The 21,692-nt window shown below is 39.0% G+C and overlaps 1 pseudogene across 1 annotated transcript; it reads right to left on the reverse strand.

Moving 5' to 3' along the window:
- Positions 1-20,578: 20,578 nt before the first annotated feature.
- On the reverse strand, positions 20,579-21,433 carry LOC311601097 (small ribosomal subunit protein uS5-like; annotated as a pseudogene). The gene has a single exon. The product of its transcript is annotated as a small ribosomal subunit protein uS5-like (transcript).
- Positions 21,434-21,692: the final 259 nt, after the last annotated feature.

Genomic DNA, 21,692 nt, shown 5'->3' on the forward strand with positions numbered 1-21,692 from the left:
TCTGGCATCTTTTGAAGAGAGCAACTTCTACCATCCCATCTAACCACAATAATTTCTTGCCCAGACCAAAGCGTAAGAAAATAGTTTTTTACTGTTTTGTAAAGAATACATAGGACAGACTCAGTAATGTAAAACTGAGTGTCAAAAGAAGGGGGTAATTTTGGATTAAAATGATCTTTGAATGGCTCCAAGTAATGCTGGTAGTAGATTCCATTTCTTAGGAATGCTTAGGAAAATGTGGCAGATAAACATGCAGTGACTTTCCCAAAGTCTATACAGAGGGAAAAATAATTTTTAATTTTTAGAAAACCATTTATTTATTTATTATTTATTTGTTTATTTATTTATTTTGTATACAATGCTCTGCCTGCATGTACACCTGCACTCCAGAAGAGGGCACCAGATCACATTACAGATGACTGTGAGCCACCATGTGGTTGCTGGGAATTGAACTCAAGACCTCTCGAAGAACAATCAGTGCTCTTAACCTCTCTCCAGTCATCTCTCCAGTCCCTGAAAACAATATTTTTTATTCTACCACACCAGAGGACAATTAGGGACTTAATATTTTACTTTTGTATTTGAGTAAGGACATATTAAAGAAATAGACTCTAATCTTATTTTTTTATGTTATGAAAAAGCTATTACTGTACATAGACTATTTCATAGATTCTAAGACATGATTTAAAAAATTAATCCCTGACTCACTGATATTTTACTATTATAGTAGCAAAACTTTGTCCTTGTTAGTAATGCCTAAGACAGCATGTATCTTAAGAGTGATGACATCTGAATTTCAATGAAGCAAGGCTCTTCACCTTTCACGGCTTCAGTTTCCTCATCTATAGAATGAAACTGAAAGCTGCCCCTTCAGAGCCTTAAAGGGCAGTAAAGCTGGAATGGCAGGATTTCCAGTGCCTTACATAGAGCCGTTCCCAGATCTGGGGAGCATGGTACCTATGCACGGAGCCTCATCACTTCTCACAATGCAGTTGGCCCCTTAAGTCTTTCCCAAGCAGACCAAAGACCATGACTCATGGCTTCATCAATCATGTCCTTTGACCCTCAATTCTCACAATCCTTCATTCTGCTGTTTCAAATGCATTGTAAGCTGAAGGTCCCATATTACATTCTACTTTACAAATCGTCCTTCTGGACAAATCATTGGAAGAGGATTTGAATGAGGAAAATGGACACCATCAGGACAATAAGTACTATGGAGAAAGAAAAATGTCTCCCATTATGGATGGGACTGTAAACCGGAACTGGACCTTTTAAATCTGTATTTGGCAACATTATGTGCCTTGACTGTGGTGGTGGGGTTTTGCTGTTGGTTTTGTTTTGGGGTTTTTATTTTGTTACGTTGCAAGGTAAATTCCTTAGGGCAGAACGGCTGGCTCAAAGATTCACAAGCTTGAAAAAGAGAAAACGTTTTTCTATTGAACGTATTAGTCCAAAAGTCTTAGCAATTTCCTCACTGCGTGAAATGTTGCTCAGTTTCATTACAATAGGAATGAAAGATCAATATGTATTGCTTCTCAATAAAATACACTTTAATAAACTCTATGCTGCTGCTAAACATATGAAATATAATTTCAAGCTGTGATCTTTATGTCATTGAAATGTATAATTATTCATATTGTGAGAATAAAAACAATTAAAATTTTTCCAGATGAATCAGGGTATGAACGTGCTCACCTTTAATCCCTCCTAACACTTGGGGTACAGAGACAGAGGGATCTCAAAGCCAACCTAGTCCACAGTTTGTTCCAGGTCACTCAGTGTTTCATAGTGAGACCTTGTCACCAAAAAGATTTTAAAGGTAGGTCTTGTTCATGTGAGATGTTAAAATTACAAACCAGGGGTCTAGAGAGACTCCCCAGTGCCTAGGGGAACTGTTCCTTCTACAGAGAACGTGAATTCCATTCCAGCTCCCACATGGTACCTAACAGTCATCTGCAACTCTAATTCCAGGGGCTCAGCTACTCCCTTCTGGCAACTAAAGGTACTGCATGCACACAATGAGCATACATACATACATGCAGACATACTACTCCTACATGTAAAAAGAAATCTTTTTTAAAATTTGTTTATTTACCCAGTTTACATGTCGATCATAGGCCCCTCCTGCCTCTCCTCCCAATCCCACCCTCCCTCCCTCTTCTTTCATCCCCGTTCCCCTCTTCCTCAGAAAAGGGGAGCCCACCACCACCAACCCACCCCAGCTCATCAAGTCACATCAGGACTGAGCATGTCCTCTTCCCCTGTGGCCCAGCGAGGCAGCCCTGCCAGAGAGAGTGATCTTTTTTTAAACGTACAGACCTGTAATTTAAAAAAAAAAACCACATTCATTGATAAGCAGTTTTCCCACTTTGTTGCACCACAACATGAACAGAAGCAATCACACATATGCACATGTGTGTATAGTTGCATATACATTTTATGTAATTGGAATAATACTGGATGCCTATGTGGTACTGCGTATTAATACTTGACCTTCACATTATAACATATGGAATGAGGGTGAGATTTCTCATTCTTTTGTTAGTAAACAGTTTGCATGTGACTCTAAATCAACTCTTTTTCCTTACTTGAGCATGAGAAGTAGCAGACCCTCTCACTGGTTTTACAGGATGATTGTTAATATTTGAGTTTCCCCTCACCCTAGCTTCTCCCTAACTCCCCCGGCCTCATCTGAACTTGAACTCTTCTAGACAAGGCATTCCCCTCCGACACACTTTCATATCAAATGTGTCTCATAACCCTTCCCACCTGTCTCCCTTTATGTCTCCGTTTTTCCACTCTTGTTTCTGGTCATCTGCACTTACTCGCACATAAATATACATATACAAAAATTAGAAGCTAAGATATGCATATTAAGTTTTACAGCAATAGACAACTGATTCAATACTGCATCTTCACAGAACCTTGTTGTCTAAAGCCAGACACTACATTCCTCCAAACCTGAGGCCATTTGTTCTTTTTCTAGGAAGGATTAATATTAACAGAATATGAAGATAATATTTACTGAGCACTTAGAGCCAGATATTTCACTCTAGCCCTTAAATACATCTCTCATTTAATTTGGAGGTATAATTGAATCATGTCTCTGCCATTATAGCAGCAATTTGAAAGATTCCTAATGGATATGAAATTTCCAAAGATCAGGCAACTAGAGAATGGTAGCATGCAAGGCTGAACCCCCCTAGACAGTTACCCTGTATGTGGCCTAGTCTGAGAGGTGAGGCCAGCATGCAGGCAGCTGTTCACCCAACATCCTCTGCTCTGCTGTGCTTTGTTTTGATGTTCTATTTCTTCTTTCTGGAGCTTAGTAAAAATATTTTACTACAGCTGTTTAATTAAACAGTAGAGTGACAGGCCGGAGAGATGGCTCACTGCCCTTCGAGAGGACCCAAGTTTGATGCCAAGCACCCATATCAAGTAGGTCACAACTCCTGCTAACTCTAGCTCTAGGAGATCTGACATCCTTTTCTGCCCTCGATGGCATTGCGTTCATGTGCATGTACCCACTTATAAGCATACACAAACACATGCAAATTTGAGGGGGGGGGGAGTTTCGAGACAGGGACTCTCTGTGTAGCCTTGGCTGTCCTGGACTCACTTTGTAGACCAGCTGGCCTTGAACTCACAGCTATCCGCCTGCCTCTACCTCCCCAAGTGCTGGGATTAAAGGTGTGCCGCCACCACACGCAATTTAAAAATAATAGTATAATTTCTTAAAAAGAAGAAAGCAGAGTGATCTGGGAAGGAAGTCATACAGCATAAGTAGTGTGATATTGTCTTCCTTTTTTTCAAATGTCTTAAACATCCCACAACTTGAAGATGGCAACTAAATTAAAGCATTGTATAAATTTGTGTTTCATTTCTTGTTACTTTTCCATCCTCCTTCTGACAGTTTGGCTTGCTGTTTTATGTCAAAGTCTTTATATACTGAACAGTAGTCATGGTTGGGAGAGCAAAAATTTGTTAGTGTCATCCTACATGCCCACTTTTTTTTTCTTATTTCCCTCACACAACTCAGTGGGAATGATGTCAATTTTCCTCATTTTATTCTGTTCAAATTCAGGATCACAGAGTCAGTTCTCAAATGTCATACATTTATAGAAAGCAGTGTGGGCCATCAAGATGACTCTCACCAGGTAAGAGCACTTGCTGCCAAACTTAATGATCTGACTTCAATCACTAAGACCCACATAGTGGAAAGAAGAAAACCAACTCCTACAAGTTTTTCATGCGGGAAAGAGAATCAATCAATACATGTTGTAGTAGTATCAGCAGTAGCAATATTGTAAGTAGTAGTGCTGCTGCTGCTGCTGCTGCTGCTGCTGCTGCTGCTGCTGCTGCTTCTGATCCATTTCTCCAGTTTTTCTCTTTCCCTGAAGGATACTGGCACCCTCCCTTTTAGAAGACTACCTTCTAAGGGCTTGAGTTAGGGTCACTTTCGTTCACTTACTATATGTGGCTCTGCCAGGTGATGAGGAAGACAAAAGAGGAACAATCACTTTATGTACCAGGAGACCTGTATGTGTGAGGAGGTCGATCCCTGAAATGATGAGTGTAGTCAGGTGACACCTCAGTATTTTTAAATCTAGGAAGGTCATTTTGAAAGTAGAAGTGACTGTCAAAGTCACTCTGTATCATAGGAATTTTGTCTCATTCCCTTTAAACATGAAAACAAATATTCAAGAGTGTGACTAATGACTTCTTCTACTAAAACCAAATCAACAACATTATAAATTCCACATCAGGGACGCTAAGCATGTTCTAAGAGAATTTCCCACTGTGTCCTGTGGCCTCATGAGCTTTGAATGTTCTTTGTCTAACCTCCCAGAAGACTGGCAATTACTCCACCCTAGTGTATTCATCAAACATTTAGAATTAATAGTCACAGAAATTTATTTTAATTAAAAAAACCAACATTCTGTTAAAACACTTGCACATGATCTTTTTTTATTTATGTGTCTTAGCTTAAATTTAATTGTTCATAATTATTTAGGGTTGTAATTTCAATAACTGTATCAATTATAAGGGTAGAAAAATAATTTAAAAATTCTACAAAAGTAAAACATTAAACTTTTTTTTAAGATTTAGCACCATAGGCAAAATTAAGGTTATAAGTAGAGTCAGGGTAAACATCTGATTTATTCTGTAGTTGACTGATTATGTCCTATAATAAAACTTATGGAAAAATGAAAAGTGGAACTATTTGAATGTATGTGAAATGTGATATTCTTCCAATTTGGGCCCATTATTGAATTGTGCATCTTTCAGTTTCGAAATGGTCAGTGAACAATCAACTATATGGTCATTTTTATTTATTTTTGTTTTTAATACATCCTGATTGCAATTTCCCCTGCCTCTGCTTCTCCCAGTGCCTCCAACACATTCCTCCCAGTCCCCTTATAGTAAGACATTTTTAACCTCCAAAAGGTAGATAAATGGCAACTTTCCGTTTTTATGTTTTATTTTGAATATACCTATGAAACAACACCCCAAATGCTATAACAAATGGAACATAAGTAAAGACTTCAAGATTTCATAGGCCAAAAAAAAAAAAAAAAAAAAGGAAAGGAGTAGATTAATGTATCATTACCAACGACATTTTCAGGAGTGAAGTAGTGACCTTCTGGATTAGCTAGCTGAGCTCATCTGCTTTTTTATTCCTTGATTGACTTCGTCAAAGATGGGTATTCTTGTGTGTTTGGGGGGTAAATATGGGTGTGTAGAGATGCATATGTGTGCTCAAGTGTCTGTGCACGTGTGTACACTCAAGTGTGGATGCCAGAGGGCAACCTTGAGTTTCATGCTTGAAGTGATGTGCACCTTTTATTTGGGGGCAAGGTGAGGTCTTTTACTGGCCTGTAACTCTCCAAGTAGGCTACCATCAAGCCCCAGAGGTCTACCTCTCTCTGCTTCCCCAGCCTCCACGGGTACTGTGTTTACAAGCACACCCTGTCGCCTCTGGCTTTTTTTTTTTAAACATGAGTTCTGGGACTTACCAGTGGGGTTCTCATGCTTGCAAAACACCACTTCACTGACCGAGCCATTGCCGTCGCTCATTTGCTTTATTCTTGCTTGCTTGTCTCTTTCTTCCTTTTATATTGTTAGATTTTTCAAGTTGATATAGAAAACAATGGAGTTCATTATGACATTTTCATACATGTATGTCATTGTACTTTGTTCACATCTACCCCACCCCCATCCTAGTACAGCCCTTGGTCCTTCCTACCCATTCTGTCTAATCCCCTTCCTTCATCTTAATCAAGCAAGGTTTTCTGGCCTATAGTTTTCCTGAACTTCATGGTCACCTTTGTTGTAATTTTTGACTGTAGATATAGCAGACAAGGATCCACAAGCCTTGCTGAAGAATCAGTTGGATATAAATAAATTTAACAGGCCCAGGTGTTGTAGCATATATGTTTAATCATATCACCAGTCAAGGAGGCAGAGATAGGTAGATCTCTGTGAGCTCAAGGCCAACTAAGGCTATATAGTGAGTCCTTGTGTCAAACAAAGAAAGAAAAACATTAATTGAACAAATATTTATTAGCATTAATTATGATTCAGTTACAATGAATTAATATACACATATATGTGTATATATATATGTATATGTATATATATGTATACACCTTATTTTTGTGGGTATGACCTGCCCAGTTTCCATAGTCTATTGTCCTTTCTTGTTCTTGCTGTTGTTGTTCAATGTTTACTTTGAACTTTGAATAAGATTTGAATAAGACTTTTCTCTGCTTCAAGTCATCTTCATTTTTCACCTTAACAGAGAAACATTAGATTTTTTTCTTTCAAAAGACAAGGTACTCACAGGGGGGGAAATGTCAGTAATTTAGCTGGAGAAACCATTATTTCTGTATTAGTTACTTTTCTATAGCTGTGATTAAAAAAAAATGAAGCAACTTATAAAAGGGAGGGTTTATTTGGGACTCACAGTTCCAGAGGGTTATGAGTCCATGTCTATCAAGGTAGAGAAGCATGGCAGCATGCATTAGGCATGGCAGCAAAAACAGCAGAAAGCTCACATTTTGAACCACAAGCAGAAAACAGAGAGCGTGAACTGGGATAGTAGGAGGCTTTTTGAACCCTCACCCCTCACCCCAGTGAGACACTTCCTTAGCAAAGCCATACCCTTTAAGCCTTCTCATACCATCCTGCCAACTGGGAATCAAGGATTTAAATCTTGGACTATGGGAGATCCTTTTATGTAAACCCCACATTCTACATACTGGCCCCCTTATTCTGTGGCCATATCATAATGCAAAGGCATTTCACAGTCTCGACACTGTTTAAAAGTTCAGTCTTTTTGAGATTAAGGCCATGTTTTGAGATTGGCATGTATTATACCTTACCTTGAAATCATCCTATCTACATTCCTAATTACACTTTTAAAGGAATGTTAATTCTCATGGTAATTTTCATGATTTCAAACTTGAGCCTTTTTATAATTTAATTATCTTTCAACTTGGCTTAAGACATACTGAGTTCCACATTTTTTAAAATTATAATATACTTACATTGAGAACCTCATGACATTTATCTATACAATTCTGTTACTTAATTTTTAGTTCCTGCATAACATTGATCCATAAAGAAACCAAGGGTAAAAAGTATAAATCTTCTATGAGTTACAACTAATGAATGCTTCCTATAATAAACAAAATGAATGATATTTAGCCATTTTCTGTTGCTAGGGTATATTTCTCATTTGCATTTGAAATAGATCTAGCTTATTTATGAGTTTTCTGCCTATGAAATGTATATGGATCCTTGTTAAGATTTCAATAAAAAGCCTTATTGCCCAGTTTGATGTGTGTGTACATGAATGCTTGAGAGAGAGAGAGAGAGAGAGAGAGAGAGAGAGAGAGAGAGAGAGAGAGAGAGAGACCCTACAATGCTTCTCTATGTCTCTGCCTACCCTATTCACTGAAATATATTCTTTGGGTTCCCACTACCCTTTAATAAATTTACATTGGTGGTAAAGCCCAAAATTGGACATTTAGGTTGATGAATTTTATTGTTTACATACCCTTGTGCACATCCTTAACACTTTCCTTAGGGTACATTTCAAGACATGAAATTGCTACCTCAAATGCTATACACATGTTTAATTTAATTCTCTTCCTGCCACCCAGAAAGGTGGTACCAATTTAAAGTCCATAAACTGGAATTAAGCAGGAAAAAGCCTCAGGGAAGTGAGGAGCATGGCTGTACTGTGTCCTATTAGAAAAGTGCCGCCCTTAGATACCACTGAGCAAAAGCATCAAGCCACAAAAACAGTCAACGCACCTCAGCGTGGTTGGTAACAAAAGGCACTAGTAAGCCTAACTGCATTATAAAGCAGCAGGATAGTTGACAAGACCACCTTAGGATTGGGGTCTCCAGCCCTGTGGTATAGTTATAATTTGATGAAGAACATATAAAACTAATATAAAATCCTTGTAGTTACACCATTATGACAAACCGATTATAACTCCAACCAGCATCACATTTAACCAAAAGCTATACTGGTTTTGCACTTGCCCATCTCCTCAAAAGAACAGTAGAACACAGGGTCTTCTCACTGCTAAGAATTCCTCCATAAACATACTTGAACTTTGCAAAATGCTGCAGATGCCTCTTCTGAACGTTGTCTGCCAACCTTGAAAAATATTTTCAGGACCAAGGTGGGAATCATTGATTTTGATGCTGGCTTTGGCCTCACTTGGCCCCTAAGCAAAACCACTGAATTGTATAAAACTTATGTAAGGACTGACCCAGTACAGGTGAAGAAAACAGTTTCAAATATTCTCTCTACTTTTGATTCTGGAAAGAGAGTTATTTATTTTCTTGTTTCAATTTTTCTTTCTCTTTCCAGCAGACAGAGTTTAGCACAGCAAAGTCTCTCTAAAAGCAGCATGACTCAGCCAGTTGCAATAGAAAGAAGGCTAGAAAAGAACATTTGTACTATTAAATTACAAGAGAATTTAGCAAATAGCTATAGGCATTGTATAATGCTGTTTGGTTGTAAGATCTATACTTTCGCATTACTTCAGATACGCCTAAATTAATTTAATTGTTTATAGTTGACATGAACAACTTTCATATGTTAACTACTACATATTGTGTTTATAATTTATAATTTAAAATACTGTTTTGAAATGGTCAACATATAAAGAAGGAAAAACACCATGATAGGTTTTACATTTACTTTGCTGTAATCTCTTTTTTCCAAGTAAAATTTCAGTGAACAGTGTCATGTTTCATTCTGTTTTGACAGATGTACTATGACTTAGCATGTCTCCATTTAGGACAATCTGAATAAGTGAATTCTGGCCTGACTATCTTTAGGACTTTGAAAGATCTTATAGCAACAATTTATTTCAAACACAGACATCAGTACTCCCAACTTTGAATGACTGCTCAGATTCATTGTCTTTGAGCTGCAAGGCAGTGGAGACACAAAACGTTACAAAAAGATGATTGAACTCATGTATCAGAGGATGTAGAAGAGAATGTAGAGGCAGCACAATGATCAACCCATCCCTTTGATTAGGTTGTTAGGGAAACAGGAGCTGTGAGTTCAATTATAGCTGAAGGTAGAGCTGACTCATAGATAAGGAAAAATAAGTTATCAGAGTGGAAAGCAGCAATTCAACAATACATAAATATTTTCAATTGCTTCTTAGACACCCACGTTGCTTTTAAGGTCACACCACAACACCTATACAGCCTCATACATATTCCCCTACTTAACAATATGAAAACATCTGTGGTACATGCAGCCTGGCCTTTCTGCTGATTCATTGAGCTTGTGTACTTGTGTTATGACTAAGCACTTCCATATTCCTCTTGAGAACAAGCTGCTTTCAGCAGTCTGTGCAGGCCCTGCAGCTCTAACAGCACACAGCACTAATTAGCATTCTCTAGTGTTTTTCAACAATGTGAGTGATATTTCATTGGAAAGATTTTTAAAAATTGACTTAAATAAATGTAAAATGTCTAAAACTTAATTCAGTGATTTTCTAGGGGGGTTGAGGAACTTTTTCTTATCACTTAATTAGAATCATGGTAACCTTTTTTTTCTTACTCTATTGTTTTTTCTACAGTGAAAGATTAAAAATTTGTGTTTTTAAATGAAGAAATGTACCAAGTGAATCACTATCATTTCCTGAATGATCCATGTACTTGCTGACAAGAAATATCAAATTTATCACTTTCTAAACCTTCTTGGGACTGAGTCTTTAATCTGTTCCACTAAACTGTATATCAGATTTTCTGTCAATCTTATCTTGTTTTAATATTGTTGCTTCATAAAACATTTTCGTAGCTAAAAACGTAACTTTCCTTATTATTTCCTCTCAGAAATTCCAAAATAACAATAGCAACAGTAAATGTAGCCAACATTTCTTATTTGCTACATATTTAATATTTTCCTCATATTATCATATTTAATCCTTGACTACATATAATGGTGCAGACAGTATTCTTATATGCATTTGAAAGATGAGAAACCTCATGCACAGAGCACTCCACTGGTTTGATATGGAGTCAGATCTCAAGCTTAGATGTTACTGTAGCAAGCCTGTGCTCCTAAGCATTATTACACAAAGGTGAACTGTGCAGAATACGTAAAATTAGAACATTTTTACCAATAATCACTAAAATTTCTTGTTCAATCTAACACAAAGGTTTCTCTCCCTCATCTCTTCCTATATTTTCCTCATGTCCCCATTCTTCCACCTTCCAACTCTATCTCTGTCTCTGTCTCTGTGTCTCTCTCTCTCTCTCTCTCTCTCTCTCTCTCTCTCTCTCTCTCTCTCTCTCTCTCTCTGTCCCAAACAGGCAAGTAAAAATAAAACAAAACAAAGAAAAAAGAACTAGAAACACACACAACCCAAGTAAATAAATAAGTATACAAAAAAATCAGAAAATATAGTACACAAGCAAAAGATGAGTAAGGGGAAATGCCCAACCAAAATAAATGAGACAAACAAAAAAGAAACCTCCAAAATTGCCATTGAGCTCCTTTTGTGTTGATCACCTGTTGTTGACTGGGACCTGTCCTTTGTCTTCCCAATGAGACTCCATTGGAGAAAACTAACTGTCCATTTGCAAGTGATTATCAATTGGAGATAATTTCTGGGTCAGAGATGGAGGCTTGTGACCACTTCCACTTGGGCCCAGACCCAAGCAAGGCCCTGTGCATGCTGCCTCAGTCTCTGAGAGTTCATAAGTGTGTCAGCCTGGCTGTGTCCAGAAGGCCTTGTTTCCTTGCTGTCCTCTACCCCTCTGGCTCTTACAATTTTTCTGCCCCTTCTTCTGCAGGGTCCCCTGAATCCTGAGGGGAGAGATTTGATGGAGTTATCCCATTTAAGAGGACAAATGGGGGAAAGAATAAGTGTCACCAAAGAACAAATACACACCACACACACACACACACACACACACACACACACACGTGCATGCGCACACATACACACAAAGATACATACACACGAATAAATGCATCATAATAAAAGACAAATATATCTTTAATGGGAAATGGAAGTCAGGGGAAATGAGTACGTTTATTCAGTCTACTATGTGCTAGACAATACTACTGATGGTGCCAGTTTCACCTCACAGTAGCTATCCATATAAATGTTCCATGTGGTGGAGCAAATGGAGAGCATAGAATTTGGAAAAATAGGCAGGCATGGGTTAAAATTTCTGTTCTGGCACATATTTATCTAAGGTGTATAAACTTGCCAAGTTTACTTAGCATCTCTAAGACTTAATTTCCTGATCTGTAAAAGGAGATTGTGATCTAGGTTTCCAAGGGAAAGCAATCAATATAGTACCTCCTAACATTCTGTCTGAAAATTCAGCACATGCTCATTTTACCCACTGTTCTGATTAGGTTTCTATTGCCTTGATGAAACACCATGACCAAAAGCAACTTGGGGAAGAAAGGGTTTATTTCTTCTCACAGATTATATAACCCATCACTAACAGGGCAGGAACCCAAGACAGGAACGTGGAGGCCGAAACTGAAACAGAGACCATGGAGTAATGCTGATTATGGGCTTGCTCAGCCTCCTTTCTTCTAGACCTCAAGACCACCTGCCCAGGCATGACGCCACCCATAGTGGACTGGGCCCTTCCACTTCAATTATCAATCAATTAAATGCCCCCATTGTCCTGTGGATAAGCCAGTCTGATAAAGGCATTTGCTCAATTGAGATTTCCTCTTCTCAGATGACTCTAGCTTGTGTTAAATTAACAAAAAGACTAACATTCTATCTTGTCTCTCCCTTAGAAAATACCTTAATCCAACAGCATTAACTATATCATACAGAACATTCAGAAGTGTAATATAAAAATGAAAATTCAATATATTTTTACATTATGAGTATGGCCCAATGTAATTTATATATAATAGAATGAGTTAGCTAGAAGAATTCATTGTGCTTTACGTAGCAGGTTAGGACTTTCTATATTAATATGATGCATATGTATTACTTGGAAAATTTTAGTGTTCTCTGAACAAAGCAGAAACAGCAAATGTAATGATGGTCTTCAGGAGAGATATAAGAGCAACAGTCAGGAATCCTGTCCAGACTCCACTTCATAAGGAACACATGATGGAGGACAAAGCACCCAAAAGTTTTCAGAAATGTTGAAAAGATAAATGCATTTTTTCTCAGGAAAGAAGTAAAATCTTTGTTATATTCAAGAAATCAATTTTATAAGCATTGTCTTTAAGAAAAATAGTTCGGAGGCCAATGATATGGCTCAGTTGTTACCAGTACTTGCTCCAAGTCTGAGGGCCTGAGTTCAGTCTATGGGACCTACATGATGGAAAGAGAGAACTGACTCCTGCTGACTTTCACATACCCACTGTGGCATGCTCATACCTACACATGTATTACACCTCACATACAATAAAAAAGTAAGTGCAATAAAATAATTTTTAAGACAGAAAAACAGGCCTTGGGAAAGCAGTTATTCAACACATTCAAGCAAGCTCTTGGATAGACTATTCTGAAAGAGAGTTTGTTCTATGGCAGCAATGTTCTAGACCTGTACATTATATATGCATGCATATGCATTACATATACATACACAAATATATGCATTGTTTATATCTCTACTTCTGTTTCTAAGAATTGTTGGCATGTATTTCTATTGTTTTACTCCTTCCCTCTGACTTTATTGTTAATCTTAAGATATACACCCTCCTTCACAAATTTAAGCTTGGTTTGTAGGTTATTGGCTAAAATCATAGCTGAATTGAATTGCATATCAATTTTGGTTATACTGACCCTGATGCTAAGGGTTTCATAACAGGGAACAGATCTGCTGAATGCTAATGGATGTTACTGTGACTGCCTGGAACAACTGTACATTCCATTTCAGAGATGTAATCATGACAACAAGGTGTCCAAACAGCCAATACTCCAAGGCCTTATCCCCTATTAAAATGGTATGGTGTATTTTTCTTAGCCTGGTGTTTCTTTTCTTCCCGTCTTTCTGTTTTGTAATGACTTTAATTGCAAAAGTAACTGGTATATAAGTGTCTCCATTGGATTTGGTAGTGAGTACCTATTCTGGAACATTGCCCCACCCCTTAGATATTAATAAAACTCTCCATCTGACGTGAAAGCCATCAATATTGATATGAAATGATCGTGGAGAAAGGGGCCATTTAATTCCTGATTTCTATTTCAAACACAAGGTACCATTTTGAATTTTGAAATACAGTCTGCACCTAGCATCTGCTGTTTCTGAGAGGGCCTTGTATAGGATAGGCTCTTTCGTGAAGTGAGCAAGCACCTAGGTTTCATTGGATGAGAGCCTTTGCAAACAGGTTTCCCCATTGCCTACCTACCAACACAAGAAGACATATTTGTTCATCTGCTGCTGAATAATAAACCCCTCTAAGCATGGAGGCGGAAAACACCAACAGCTTGCCATATTTCCTGTCATGATAGAACTAGCGACTGGGCATTTTGCTTTGCTTTTGCTTTAGGTGATATCAGTTGAGGTTCTGGGATGGTCAAAATATTAAAACTCACATTTTAAACATGACCAGAAGGTCATACAGTCTGCTGGCTATAAACTCTGCTGAAGCTGGCATCAGGGAGATTTATTTCTCTACATAGGCCCTTGTAAATTGCTTAGATAGATTCCAAAAAGAGAGTATTCCAGGAGGCAAGTAAAAGCTTGGAAACGCTACATTACTTCTGCTTCATTTTGTTGCTCTCAAACAAACAGTAGACCAATCCAAATTCCAGGGAAAGGGAAATAAATTTCCTTGCTTGGTGAAAGGGAAGCAAAATTGTATTCAAAAGCCTTGTGAAATGGGGAGATTGTTGCAGCCACCCCTGAAATATATTACATTCTACCACTAATATGAAGCCCGTTTTCTGTTGGTGCCCTAGAGAGATCCCCCCCCACCATTCTCTTCAAAATTCTGCCTTTTCTCCTCGCCCTTACCCCCATACTTTTCAAGCTTTCACAGTCTCCTACGTATCTGTATTCTGTTGAGGACTGTTGAACAGCACATTATTTATTTTATGGGAAAGTCATCTCTGTAATGGAAGCAAAGAAGCCTTGTTGGCTGAGGTAATAGTAACATTCTTAGAAACCTTAGACCATGCCAGACATTTTGCATCGATTGCTCATAGTCTCTTGGAAAACAAATCCTTTAAGAAAGGCATCTTGGGGCTGGAGAGATGGCTCAGCAGTTAAGAGCTCTGGCTACTCTTCCAGAGGTCCTGAGTTCAAGTCCCAGCAACCACATGGTGGCTTACAACTATCTATACTAGAATCTGATGCCCTCTTCTAGTATGCATGAAGACAGAAAACTAACATACATAAAATAAATAAATCTCTTTTTTTAAAAAAGGCATCTTGAAGGGGCCACCTCCTGTAGCCAGGAGGGACTTCCAGCAGAGGGAGGAAGACACCAAAGCACACACAAAACTTTCAATCCAGCCAACCAATTCCTGACCCAATTTGAGTCCCATGCTACGAGAAAGAGCCACTCACAACACTATAAATGATACTCTGCTATATGTGCAGACAGGAGCCCAACATAACTATCCTCTGAGAGGCTTCACCCAACAGCTGATGAAAACAGATGCAGAGACTCACAGCCAAACAATAGGCCAAGCTCAGAGAATCTTATGGAAGAGGGAGAGAGCACCACAAGAAAACCTACAGAATCAACTACCCTGGGCCAATGGGGCCTCATAGAGCCTGAACCACCAGCCAGAGAGCATCCATGGGATGGTTCTATGCTCCCCCCACCCACATATGTAACAGACTTATAGCTTGGTGCTCTTGAGGGACCTATAACAACAAGAACAGAAGCTGCCCTGACTCTGTTGCCTTCCCCTGGGTCCCTTTCCCCTAAATGGAGCCTTATCTAGCCTCAATAGAAGATGTGCTCAGTCCTACTTGATATGCCAAGGTGGGTTGATAACCATGGGGGGGTTCCCTTTTTCTGAGAAGAAAGTGAGGAGGTATAGGGGGAGAGGAGGCGGGGGAAGGAGGGAAGGACTGGGAGGAGAAGAAGGGGAGAGGAACTTCCTACCAGTATGTAAAGTAAATTAAGTAATTAATGAAAGAAAGAAAGAAAGAAAGAGAAAGAAATGGATCACAGTTCCTCTTTCTTGTAACATGATGGCTGCACTGACTTAAGGTGATCAGATAATCAGGCAGAAAGGCCAGAAAGGCAATGTTAATGAGTCCAGGCCTCAGAAGCACCAGAATACTCTCACCTTCAAAAATGACAGGTTAGATAATAGTGTTCAGACCAAGAAAATCAATGCGAAACTTCATGATGGAGTATGAAGCTGCATCCATCAGCGCAGCAAAGAAGTTTTTCAATGGTGTGTAAAATACAGCAGATACAAACCACTGTCAGAGGGGTTAAATGTTTACGAAAGACAGTAAAGGACTCCAAAGAACCACATAATGTGTAGACCATGTGCCTGTGAACTTGAAGTTTGTGTAAAATGTGAAAAGAACAAAGATATCATTGTTCCATTTAATAAAGAACCAGAAACTTCAGAAAATATTGAAAATCAAGGCCCTCACTATAGACGAAGCTGCAAAAAGAGGATAGTGATGAGGACGTAGATGCTGAGACTGACACGGGTGGTGAGGATGGAGACACTGAGGCCTGGCAGCACACTGTCAGCTGCAGCGAGCTCAGCGAACGCACTGACACCTAATAAAGGAGTCAGAAAAGGCTGTTCAAAGTAGGCAGAACTGCCTCCTGAGCAACATCAATTATTTGTAACACTTGAGTAACAGAACCTTTCAGGTTTTCATGATAAAAGTTAAGCTGCATATACAGAATATGTGTGAAAACACCATGGCACACTGCATAATCTATGGAATTATTTAGAAAAATATTACATAATGTCAAATTATCCAGTGTTGAAAATTGGTGATTGTATCAGAACTATCTCATGGAAAACTAAGGTGATTCGCTCACAGTGAGTATATTTCTGTAGCAGAGTAAAAACAGTTTATCTTCACACACACACACACACACTCAAGTGTAGTGATTTTTCTTCAAAAATATTTTTATATATGCCATGGCATTGTTTTTACGTTTCTTTATTTTGGAAATACATACTCAGAAAAATATGTAGACTATATAATTAATAGCTAGAAAGGAAAATCCAATATTCATTCTCAAGTAGAAAAACTTGCAGTATCAGAAGCTGCTGTGAAGTTCTTCCTGATAAGCTTATTTTTCCCAGAATTCTACTGTCCTGAGTTATCACTTTGCTGGCAGTGTTTCTACTTGTAGACAGTGTGATTATTGAAATTCGTGTCCTTCACACTCAGTCCCGATGCCATTTGATGAGCTGGAGTGAGTGAGATTTAATTAATTAAATCTGTGTCTTTCTTTTTTAAATCCCAAAGCTACAAAAAAAAGTAGCCCGGTGATACGACAAACTTTTTCACTCTTTACATAGATTCCCAATTTTAGAGTTTTACTATGTTTTCTTTGCATCTAAGTCTCCATATATGTATATATGACATGTAAATGCAAGTACATATGTGTCTATATATTTGCTTAACCATTGGAATAAATATGAAACCCTAAAAAAAAGATACCATAATTTTTTATTTTAAATCTCAATCTCAGGGTTATAAGTGAGCAATGTTTCTGTTGATAAGGGCCTAATAGAAGAGAGTAAGAAGATTCTAACTCTTGCTCTCCACCATCTTAATCTGGTACATGTGGTTTTGGAATTCAAGGACAATGACAAAGACGATGGTGACAACAATGTCAATAGAAATTTCACCCTTAGTTACATACTTTTTTCCAGAAAAGACACACTTTTTAAACCTACCCAAGCAGTGACACCAACTGGGGACCAAATATTCAAACATCTGAGCCTATAGAGAACACCTCATTCAAACTGCCACACTCACATTAAGATGATATGTAAAATTGTTGTAAGGCTATGGTATCTTGGATATTCCAACAAGGGGAACATTATAGGGTAAAAAGTGTGTGTGAGACAGCATAGGACACATCAAGATAATAATATATGTTGACATATATAACATCCCTATAAAGTTTTTGTTTTCTCCCAAAGAAAATACATTTCTCACCTAGGTGTCACTCCCATAAAAGTGGTAGGAAGCATAATCCCCACTCACAAGTCCTCATCTTGGTGCTGTCTTTCTCTGGAATTCTGTTTTACTAGATGGATAAAGGTGATTACTGGGTAGATTTCTTCACCTCCCTCACAGAAGCATAGCTGCTCATCCCCATAGGCCTAGCTGCTACAGACCGAACATTCTTACCAACCCTACCCACATATGATTCAACACTACAATATGATCCTCCACCCCTGGGATTTAAATAAATTCCAGTCTAAATTGATTTAGTTCATGCTGACCTGATTTAGCAAATGCTAAGGTGTCTGGATTTACCTTCAATCAACAAGATTAGATTTTCCACAGCAGAAAGGAAGTGGATCTGTATGTATTCTAATATGAACTAGGTGAAAACAGAAAGTTGCATTTATTAGCTGAGTTTAATAGCCTCAAAATCTTTACCTACCAAAGTCAATACAATATTTTTAAAAGATTGTGGAACAGTATATATAGCATTGTTCTAAATACTTTAGCATGCATTTAGAAAAAAAATGTAAGATACAAATATAAGTGGATGTGTCTAGAAAAGTATAGGAAAGATATCACCTTGATCTCATTTCTTGATGACAGGCAATGAGTAATAAATTACTCTAACAATTTACTCGCTCGAAGATATTTATTGTGTGTTTTTATGTGTTAAGCACCCAAAATTCAATTTCATAACTTTAACCCACAACTTACTTCTATTAAACCCAAAAATCAGATAGGATACAGCCTCTTCCAAATAGTCTTTTAAGAAAGCTATGAATAACTGGTTGTCTATAAGCTCATGTAGATTATACTAAAAAATTCAAGACCAAGTGGAGTCTGAAGCCTAAAACCCCCTCCATTCAAGAGAACAGCAAGTGCCCGAGATTGTCGGTCAAAGGCAGCTGGCTGAGGGTTTCTATTCTGCTCTTCATTCACTCTAACCTTAGAAAAGTCAGTCAACTTCTTGGAGCCTTACAAAAATATATTTAGCAAAGTCATGGGGATTGAAAAGAGCCTGATATCTCCCTATAGGATTTTTGAGCATTTAAGGAAAAACTAATGTGACTAAAAAAGGTTCCAACCAACACTAATCAAGCAGCAGAGCTTTCTCCTTATCCCTGCTGTTCTGAGGCAGAGGAGGTATTTTCATAGTGCAATTGCCAAGCTGTATGATTGAAAAAAGTCTGGAACCACTGAAGGAATAGATAACACATATTCATCATATGTAGGAAATACAATGCTCATATAGTGTTTACATTTTGCTAAGTCATATTAAATTGCTGATGTTTAACAATAATTTATTCAAACATGAGTGTGATGTCAGGGAAATCTAATAGAATCATTCATATGATGAATTAGAAAGGGAAGGATGGAAGATATAGTCTTTCCTATTGATATGCTTTTTTTTCTCTCTCTCTCTTCACATTTTAGACTTCAGTATAAGCAAGCAGGCACATAATGTGGACATCTTGGCTTTGTTTGTTTGCTTGTTTGTTTATTTTATTTTCAAGCAGGCCTTACCTGTATAGCCTTGGCTGTCCTGGACTTGCTTTGTAGACCAGGCTGCCCTTGAACTCACAGAGATCCTCCTGCCTCTGCCTCCCTGAGTGCTGGGATTACAGGTGTGGGCCACCAAGCCCTGCTAACTATGTTTTTTTTAAAGAATTTATTTTATTTTTAATTATGTGTATGTGTGCCCATGTGTGGATATGTGTCTGTGAGTGTATGTGCTCTCAAAGGTAGAAAGGCATTGGATCCCCCTGGAGCTGGAGCTAACACACAAACCTCCTAGAGCTAACACACAAACATGCTGGGAACTGAATTAGGACCTTCTACAAGAGTGGTAAACACTTTTAACTGCTGGGCCAACTTTACAGCCCCCTCTGCTATTGTTTTACTCTCAGAGAGACTATGAAGTACAAACTATACTAATGAAACAGGACTGGTAGCACAGACCTACTCAGGAGGCTAAGAGAGAAACTTGATAAGTTCTAGGCCTGTCTGATACACAGCAACTGGCAGATATCCTACTCAACTTAAAGGATATTAAAGTTAGGATTAAGATGGTTTACTGGGCACAAGGCCCAGAGATACCACTTAATACAGGATTTTGGATGAGTTATTTCCTCATTTCTAGCCTGGATTAAACTTTGGGATGCAGTTAGAAAACCCACCTTGGTGTTCTAGAGACTGTGGGGAATCTATGAGATGCCAGCTGAGAAAATCAGTTAAGGCAAAAAAAGTTATTTTATTTCCCCTTCTGAGTGAGATTTAAGCATCTTCCCTTGGGTCCTCCTTGTTACTTATCTTCTTTGGGTTAGCCTGTATAATGTGGTTAAAATCTACTTATAAGTGTGGCCATACTATGTGTGTCTTTCTGGGTCTGGGTTACCTTGCTCAGATGATCTTTTCTAGTTCCATCCATTTGCCTGCAGATTTCATGATTTCCTTGTTTTTAATAGTATTCCATTGTGTAAATTTACCACAGTTTATCTATTCTAGGCCGCATACACAGCTGTAACTGATGGGCAGCTCAGGTTTCATGTGGGTCCCCTAGTAAGGGGAGCTAGGGGGTGGGGCTGTCTCTGACATGGACTATGCTGCCTGCTTTTGAGTCACTTTCCCCAGCAGGGCTACCTCAACAAGCCACAGGGGAAGAGGATGCACTCAGTCCAGATGGGGCTTGATGTACTGGGGTGGGTGAGTAGGGGGAGGGCTCCCCTTCTCTGAGGGGTAGGGGAGGGGAGGATAGTGAAAACAGGGAGGGAGGGGGCTATGACTAGGATTTAAAGTGAATAATTAATAAAAATTTAAAATTATTTTAAAATCATTTGCACAAATAACAGAAGACTACATGTTATGTATATTCACTTATTTTTTTAACAGAATTAATTCAGTTTATTTTTCTTGTAAAAAACTTATGTGGTAGCCACAGCTGGAGTCTGGGTCCTCTGAACAGGCACTCTGGTGTGGGTTTTCACAAGATTATCAGTGAATTCCTGATAAGGAGACTTGGTGAACACAGTTTCTTTCCAGAGATCGGGCGTCAGGTAGCTGTAGGTCTTGGAAACGGCATCAAAAGTGGCCTTGAAAAAGTTGCCCAGGGTGGCAGACACCCCCTGGCTGATGTGTAGCAGTCATCAATACTGGTCATCAGTAGCTTCTTGGGCACAGGAGCTAAGACAATGCCAGTGCCTCTGGGGGCAGGGATGAGACGCACCAAAACAGAGCCACAGCGGCCTGTCACCTTGCACGGAACATTATGCAGCTTGCCAATCTTGTTCCCCCAGTAGCCTCTCCGCGAAGGAACGATGGAAAGCTTGGCCAAGATGATGGCCCCTCGGATGGCAGTGGCTACCTCCTTGGAGCACTTAACACCAAGACCAATGTGACCATTGTAGTCCCCAGTAGCGACAAAAGCCTTGAACCTGGTCCTCTGGCCAGCCTGTGTCTGCCTCTGCACTGGCATGATCTTGAGAACCTCATCCTTTAGGGATGCACCCAGGAAAAATTCAATAATCTCGGATTCCTTAATGGGCAGGGAGAACAGATAAATCTCCTCCAAGGACTTGATCTTCATATCCTTAACCAGGCGGCCCAGCTTGGTGATGAGGATCCACTCCTTGTCTTCGGCTTTACCTCCATGGGCCCCAAGGCCTCTACCGCTGCCGCTGCTGAATCCTTCGAATCCTTCGCAGAAGCCTCCTCGCCCTCCTAATCCTGGGCCCAAGGGTCCTCCAGGTCCTCCCGCTGTACCGGCGTCATCTGCCATTTGGTGTTTTCCCAAGGAAGAAGAAGCTAGGCATGTTTATGAAATCTCAAAACTTATTGGAAAAAGGGGGGGGCATCAAAATGGTTCATCAGGTAAGGGTACTTGCCACCAAGCTTGATGACCCAAGTTCTATGCAGGAACCCATTTAGTGGAAAGAGAGAACGGGTTTCCACAAGTTGTCCTCTGATTTCCCTATGCATGCCAACACACACACACACACACACACACACACACACACACACACACAATAAATAAATAA

The sequence above is a fragment of the Acomys minous genome, assembly GCF_964271855.1.
Source record: "Acomys minous genome assembly, chromosome: 7".
Taxonomy (NCBI): Eukaryota; Metazoa; Chordata; class Mammalia; order Rodentia; family Muridae; genus Acomys; species Acomys minous.